The sequence below is a fragment of the Mesoplodon densirostris genome, chromosome 1, assembly GCF_025265405.1.
Source record: "Mesoplodon densirostris isolate mMesDen1 chromosome 1, mMesDen1 primary haplotype, whole genome shotgun sequence".
Lineage (NCBI taxonomy): Eukaryota > Metazoa > Chordata > Mammalia > Artiodactyla > Ziphiidae > Mesoplodon > Mesoplodon densirostris.
Window position 1 is genome coordinate 153133657 of NC_082661.1, and position 8323 is coordinate 153141979.

The following is an 8323-nucleotide window of genomic DNA, read 5'->3' on the forward strand; positions in this document are numbered from 1 at the left end:
ATCACCTCCTTGTCACTAAACACAACGAACCTTTTCAGTCTTCATCCCTCACAATCTCTCAGCAGTGTTTCCCATAAACGGGTGCCCCACCCGCTCCTCACTTTCTCAAAACAGTCTCTACGCTTGGAATTTCCTGGGGTTTTAGGCTGGGTCTTTTTCTCTTTTTCTCACCCTACCTTCTTCTGAAGATTCTTTCTCAAGGTGATTTCATCTCCCCCAGTGGCAGCTAGTACCATCCCTATGCTGCTGAATTTTTAAAGTTCTAGACTAGTGTTTATCAAATTATGGTCTCTGAAGAGCTTTAAAGTTCATATTCCATAGTCTAACTCCAGACCTACCAAAGCAGAACCTCTGAGAGCAGGACCCAGGAATCTGAATTTTTAACAGTCTCTTTCAGATGACCCTCATGCACAGTCAAGTCTGAGACTCACAGTTCCAGACCCATGTATTCAACTGCCTATAGGATATTTCTACTTGAACATTTCAGGGGTACCTTAAATGCATCAACTGTGTGATGGACATTCTTTTTTTTGCGGTATGCGGGCCTCTCACTGTTGTGGCCTCTCCCGTTGCAGAGCACAGGCTCCGGATGCGCAGGCTCAGCAGCCATGGCTCACGGGCCCAGCCACTCCACAGAATGTGGGATCTTCCCAGACCGGGGCACGAACCCGTGTCCCCTGCATCGGCAGGCGGACTCTCAACCACTGCACCACTAGGGTAGCCCTGGACATTCTTAATGTATGTGAACGTTTAGTTGTCCTCCTTCCTGGGCACATAGAAGACAACACCTTACAGCCCTCTTTGCAGTTAGGGAAAGTCATGTGACTATCTCTGCACAATGGACTGTGAACACACGTGAATGTTACTTCTGGGCTGAGGCAGTGAATGCCTGCTCTCTCTTCCACCGCAATCTAGAAATCACCTGGAAATCTGGAAGTCATGGGGAGACCACAGAGCGGCTTTCTTTCAGTGCTTGGACGGGTGTTGCTCTAGCAAGCTGCCAACTGCACAGCAGACATGGTGTGAGCACGAACTAAAACTTTGCTGAGGTGAGCTGCTGAGAATTTTGTGACTAATTTATTATCAGAGAATAACTTGGCTCAGCCAGAATGGAAGTCATCTGATCTCTCTTCCTCCTCCCATTTCCAACCTGCTCCTCTTTCTAGTGTTCTCTCTCCACTCAATTGATAAGGCTAGAAACTCAGTGTTAGCAATGAGTAGATATGCTCATCTATTTTTCATGTTTTCTTAGAGAGGAGGACTCATGCACTGTACACTCCAGGAGGGAGCAGTGCTGGAGAACTCTTCAACTCAGTTTCTCCACCATCTCCTAGAAGGTGAGTGGGAAAAATGAGTTACCTACCTTATTCGTGAGATTCACTGAACCACCATTACTGTCATTTATTTAACATGTCCTGACACTGTACTTTAATCCTAATCTAGTTCTCAGGTCTGGGCTCAGTTGACATAGGACTGAGAGGGAAGGAAGAAAGAACTGATGGCATCCCTAAATCTATAATACAGAGACCACAGCTGCCTTGTTTTCCTCCGTATTCTCAGCACATAGAATATGGAAGACAAATACTTGTTGATTCATCGACCAACTTCATTTAATTGCTATTTGCTGAGATAGTAGAATTTCCATGATACTTCAACTATTTGCAAGAAAATAGTACAGGACCATCACATAAAAGCTGGCTCCCAGGCCTCCTTTACCACCAATGCTTCTCCATGCTCAACTCATACTTAATTTTTCAGGCACATGAGAAGTAGAACATGGCTCACAATATTCCTTCCTGTTCCTCATCTCCTTTTTTCACTTTTTTAGGCTGGTTTTCCATGCTTGGCGTGGTTACGGGCACAATCCATGCTTGTCTTTGTCTTATGTCAGTCTAAATGTTGTTATTCCCATATTTGTGAAATTTTCTGAATCTTATTACATGGGGAGTTACTGTAGTCTAGAATTCCTCTGCTCTTATCCTTTAAGAATTTAGTGGAGGGCTTCCCTGGTGGCGCTGTGGTTGAGAGTCCGCCTGCCGATGCGGGGGACACGGGTTCGTGCCCCGGTCTGCGAAGATCCCACATGCCGTGGAGCAGCTAGGCCCGTGAGCCATGGCCACTGAGCCTGTGCGTCCGGAGCCCGTGCTCCGCAACGGGAGAGGCCACAACAGTGAGAGGCCCCACAAAAAAAAAAAAAAAAAAAGGTTATATCTGTACTAAACATTTTGCTTTATACTTTGATTTTGCTTCATTTTATTCTTTATTTACCTTTTGCCTCTTATATTAGTTCTTAGCTTGTGCTCTTTGTTAAGTTTAAAGGTAAGTGTAGTTTGGCTGTAAATGAAGAGTTAGAATGCTCATCTGAAGCCTATGCAAAAATACACTAGAACCTTTCTTGGGCTTCCCTGGTGGCGCAGTGGTTAAGAATCTGCCTGCCAATGCAAGGGACATGGGTTCAAGCCCTGGTCCGGGAATATCCCACATGCCGCAGAGCAACTAAGCCCAAGCACCACAACTACTGAGCCTGCACTCTAGAGCCCACGAGACACAACTACTGAGCCCACGTGCCACAACTACAGAAGCCCCTGCACCTAGAGCCCATGCTCCACAGCAAGAGAAGCCACCTCAATGAGAAGTCCGTGCACTGCAACAAAGAATAGCCCCCGCTCGCCCACGCGCAGCAACAAAAAGCCAACACAGCCAAAAATTAATAAATTAATTTTAAAAAATACACTAGAATTTTTCTTAACTGTCCTAGAACTGGAGCTAAGGCCCAATACACCACATTGTCCATATGCTGTTATTTAGGGATGGTCTCCTCTCTTCAGGGCTTACAAGAACCGCAAAGAAGTATCTTTGGACTGGCTCCACCCCCGACTGCCTCCCTTCACATCACCCTAGTCCATATAAAGGGGAGATTTTAAGAGTAAGGAAGTAGCACTAGGGAGAGGGAAGTATTTGACACTGTTCCCCCCATTCGTCCTAACAGGGGCCTCAAGAGGCTCACTGGCCGAGAAGAGGGCTCCTGAAGGAAGCGGAGACCAAGCTTTCATTTCCTAGTTAGATGACTGCTTAGCTAGGGGACTTGTGATTTGACCCCAGTGCTTGTGACCATGAGAAAGAGAATTACGGAAATGCGACATGGCAGGGAGGGAGAGGCGGGCGTGAGACCGCCAGGAGAGAGGAAGCCAGGGCCACCCCCTTGAGACCCTGGAGGAGGAAGGTTCGGAGGGTAGAACTTGCACTGCTCAAGAGCTATAGCTCTGGTAGCAGAGCCTGGGGACTGTCACAGCACAAAGGACAATGAGGTGCATACATCGGGGAAATGCAATGGAATGCCACAAGCCAGGGGTCTGCTGTAAGATGCAGCTGTGGCTTGAAAGGATTTGCTAATTCTTAGGGGATGGCTTGGGAGTGAGCCCGTGGTCAGCAGAGGATGAAACTTCCCCAGGATGGCGGGAAGAGGTTTGGCCTTTTCCTTCCCTTGCCCCCAGCACCTTGGAGAAGTGAGTTCTTGGATGAAGAGATGTCCAAGAGCAAGACCAACTCCCCTCCATCAATACACACACACACACACACCACGCTTATCACATCCATACACACACCTTTACACACTCACACACTCATACAAACTTACACAAGTTTACACAGCCGTGCACACATTCACCCTTACCTATACTCCAAGTCACTAGCCAGAGCGCTAGGCTGTGCTGGAGAGAGGGGAGGGCATAAGATCTGAATCACATGCAAGCCTGACTTTTTTAAACGAAGAGCCCTGAGTCTTGAATAAAACAATAGGAACTATGCTAGTAACCAAACGTGGCTCAGAAGTTATGGAATCAGGCCGAGAAGTCCTATGGGAGACACTGCTGAACAGGAAAAGGAGGTTCCAAATACAGAGTTGAGAGCATCCAATGAGCCAGGTTTAGAGTGAACTGAATAATTGAACTGCTATCACTGATTCCATGGGCACCACCACCGTGTGGGAACAGTGACGCTCATCGTTTGGTGACATTAGGAGCCAACAGTTCAATCATCCAACAGATATTTATGAAGCACCTACGACTGTAGTACTCGATTCGCTGTAGATGCAGAAAAGATGAGAACCTGGTTCCTGTCTTCAAGGAGCCCAAACGAGACTGTTAAAGCTCTTGGCAGGGACTTAAGTGACTCCCCGGACCTCACCTGAAGTGAATGGTCCAGCGTGAACCCTCACTCTCCAACTGTCTAATCACTTGAATCTTTCTAGAATTCTAAGATCACTTCCTGCTCTAAATTATTTAATGTCACACAGATTTCAGTAACGACCGTTAAAGAGTCTTTCCAACTATATTCTGTGAGTTACAGCTTCTTTGCAGCCCCGCAAAGTTTTTAAGAACGAACTGGCTCCCTTTCTTTTCCTCCGTCTTTGTTTCTCTTCCTGCTACCTGTCCGGTAGAGACAAACAGGGCAGGCATCAGGATGGGAGAAAAGAAGAGAAGAATGTATCTAGATATACATTTTAAGTTCCACTTAAAAGAAAAAAATTGGATTGAGATCTCCACATTACCTGCTGGCCGTTTGAAATTATTTATGTAAACATGCTAATGATTTTCTAGTGGAATTGGCTCAAGGGAACCTGAGAGAATCCAAGAAAAGGCCAATTTTCAGTAAGCCAATGACTTTTCATGCTATCAAATTTCAACCATTTGGGGACTTCCTTGGTGGCACAGTGGTTAAGAATCTGCCTGCCAGTGCAGGGAACATGGGTTTGATCCCTGGCCTGGGAAGATCCCACATGCTGCGGAGCAACTAAGCCCGTGTGCCACAACTACTGAAGCCCGCATGCTTAGAACCCGTGCTCTGCAACAAGAGAAGCCACCGCAGTGAGAAGCCCGCGCACCACAACGAAGAGTAGCCCCTGCTCGCCGCAACTAGAGAAAGCCCGCGTGCAGCAACGAAGACCCAATGCAGCCAAAAATAAATAAAATTAAAGAAAAAACATTTCAACCATTTTAACCTTGCACAGTCAAAAGGCATCCATAACCCACCTATGAAATCCCTTAAGGCAATTCCATGATCCTCACTAGAATCTTGATAAATTAGCAACTCTACTCTGAGATTCAGCTCCTCTGTGACTAGTGATTTTTAATGATATGTCCCATAGTCAGTGCATGTCAGTATAGGCATAACAGTTTTGCCCTGAGGAGAATGCATAGTACAACTATAAAAGTACTCAGTGCTTTTCTAGCTATAAAACCCTAAAACCCAGAGTCTGCTCACTGAAGCAACAAAGTTGGTTGACAAGAATCTAAGATGCTAATAAGAAAGGATATGGAACTGTATGCTGGCTTAAATGGCAATATGTCACCTAAAGAAGGAAGAGAATTAACATCTCTACTGCTTCTATGTATTAACTTAAATAAAAGAGATGCCTGGCATCAAGTAAAAGTTTATTGATGATAGAGGTTACCAATTTTTTTGTCTTGTTATGATTTTTTCTAAACAAAATAATGGAAAACAGAAGGAAATGTTATCCACTACTTTAAACCAAAGCCCTTTGGGACGAGCTGTAAATGTGACATTTTCAGTAGTCACATTATCCAAAGGTTACATGTGAGACTGAAGTTTTCAAAGGAAGAGAACAGACAACTAAAATATTTTAATTCTCTATGGAGACTGTTTAATAACCACTGGGGGTGGGTCAAAGGAGGTAGCCTTCTCTGCTGCAACAGGATTCAGGTCAGCACAGGGGAGGGATGCACTGCAGTGAGTGACAGTTCACTTGACCTGAGTTCAAAACCAACCATAACTCCCTGCTTATGCAGCTTGAGAAAGTCCAAGCCTCAGTGCTTCTGTCTGTAAAATGGACAGTCCGGCCGTTGAGAGGATTAAGTGAGGTAATAAAAACAAATATTTAGAAAAATGATGCTTCATGCAGTTAGGTGCTCAATAGATGTTAACTGTTACTATTATTATAAAGGTTATTGAGCAAATGATCCCCAAAGGCCACCTGCTCCCATGCTCCTTTCTCTACTGATGAAACACTGTTGCAGCCATCCATTTTTCTAAATCAAATGTGAATCAGAGAATTCTAATCTTCTAAAAACAAAGTTGTTTGCACTATAAACCCCTTCATGATGAATAATAAGTCCTCAAGAAGCAGGCTGTCATCCAAAGGCGGCTCGCAGATCTCCTGGAAGCTACTCTGGAAGCCACTCTGTGACACAGACACTCTCCGGTACACAGTGGTGGTGGTGGGGGCACAGTCAGGCCTGCCCCCCCCAGGTAGTGGACGTAAGTGGAAAATGCCCAGACCCTGCAGCCGAGGTCCCAGAACCCAGACACCAGGCCTGGGAGGTGAGCTTGCTGACTGGCAGAATTACAGCCTTAGGAGGTAGCATAAGTTGTTTCTGGGCATAAAAGACAACGGGTTATTCTGAGTGACCTGGGGTTGTCTTCCTCCACATGGCTGCCAAGGCCACCAAACTGAAGTAGTGCTCTATGAGAAAGACAAGGGTGGCAGAGAGAAGCCATTTCCTCCCACTTATACCCTGACCAAGAGTAAAGCCTTTAGACTGCTTTTTAATACCTTTGGTTAAAGGTCAGAATAAAAGCAACCTTGAACTACACTCAAGCTGTCCTTTTTAGCCATCCTCACACCTGGTCATGCCTGGCCCACCTATGTGCCACCCCACCTCCTCCCTCTCCAGGGGCACACATTGCTAATGGATCATAGCACACTTTCCAGCCATGCACCCCCATCATTCCTCTCAACACTGTACTTCAGGCAGCTACTGCCATCCAACCAGAGCTAGCAAGTAAGTTGGACTCAACTCACCAGCTCTGACCAAGACTGCATTTTATTCAGAAGACAGGAATTCTAAATAACTCCAAGTTAAAGAAATTAGGAAACCAAAATCAGTTTGTGCTGCCACTATTTTTCAAACCACAGAGGGCATACAATAAAGAACATTGCTATGAACAGGCAATCTTGCTTTAGATTTTTATTGCTTTCATGGCTTTCCAATCTCACACCTATTTTAAAGTTTCCTCTCCATTTCCAAGGTATTTCTGACTCATTCCGTTCTCATCTCTTCTTAAATGTGGTAGCCATTCAGTGGCTAGATCTGGCCTCTCCATCTAAGAAGCACTTCTCCATTTTAGACCTTTCAACACTTAATACCCTCTCAGTGTCACTATCAATAGAGCTATGAGTGAGCTCAACCTTTCACTGAAAGTGGTGATTTAATGTGTGAATTATATGGTTATTAGGATGGGTGTCAGGGAAACAGTGTAATATATGTAATGTGGAGGCTGATGGGGCTGGAGGAGGTGAAACGGTCTGGATGATTTCTGGCGCTTCTTCTAATGCTGTGTCAATTATTCTTATGACCAATCATTCAAAGCTGTCTATTACCTTCTAATAATAATAATAATATTTTTCACTTAACATTGCACCTTTCACCAGAGGATTTCAAAGAGCCTTGCAAACATTCATTAGCACTTTATGAAGTGGGCAGGTAATATATAAATACCAAGTCACATGTCCCTGAAGAGCAGTCATTAATAGTTCCCTTGATACCACATTCAGGTTAGAGCAGAAACAAAAAGAGAAAATGAATGAAAATCATTTATATATGAAAAGCCGGGTGTCATCATTATCAGCATTTTCTGGGCATCCATAGAATCGTAGCAGAGATGAGCCTCATTTTCTTGTCTCTCAGTGTGGCAGGAAAGGTGGTCTGTTTCCCTGCTCTTGCCATCTCTCCTCACACACACAAACACCTCTTCCTGAGACACAGTACAGACCAACGTACAGACTATCCAGATACTGGATTCTTTCAGCCTCAGAACTCTTAGAATCCCTGCTAAGAGGCGACATCCTGATTGGAAAATTCTGACTGTCCTAAAGATGATCCTGGGCTTCCCTGGTGGTGCAGTGGTTAAGAATCCACCTGCCAATGCAGGGGACACAGGTTCGAGCCCTGGTCCATGAAGATTCCACATGCCGTGGAGCAACTAAGCCCCTGCACCACAACTACTAAGCCTGCGCTCTAGACCCGTGAGCCACAACTACTGAGCCCACGAGCCACAACTACTGAGCCCGCATGCCACAACTCCTGAAGCCTGTGCACCTAGAGCCCGTGCTCCTCAACAAGAGAAGGCACTGCAATGAGAAGCCCGCGCACCACAACGAAGAGTAGCCCCCCTCCACAACTAGAGAAAGCCCGTGAACAGCAACAAAGACCCAATGCAGCCAAAAATAAATAATAAATAAACAAATAAATTTATTTAAAAAAAAAAGATGATCCTTACACAAGAATCCTAAGTACCTTCTGTC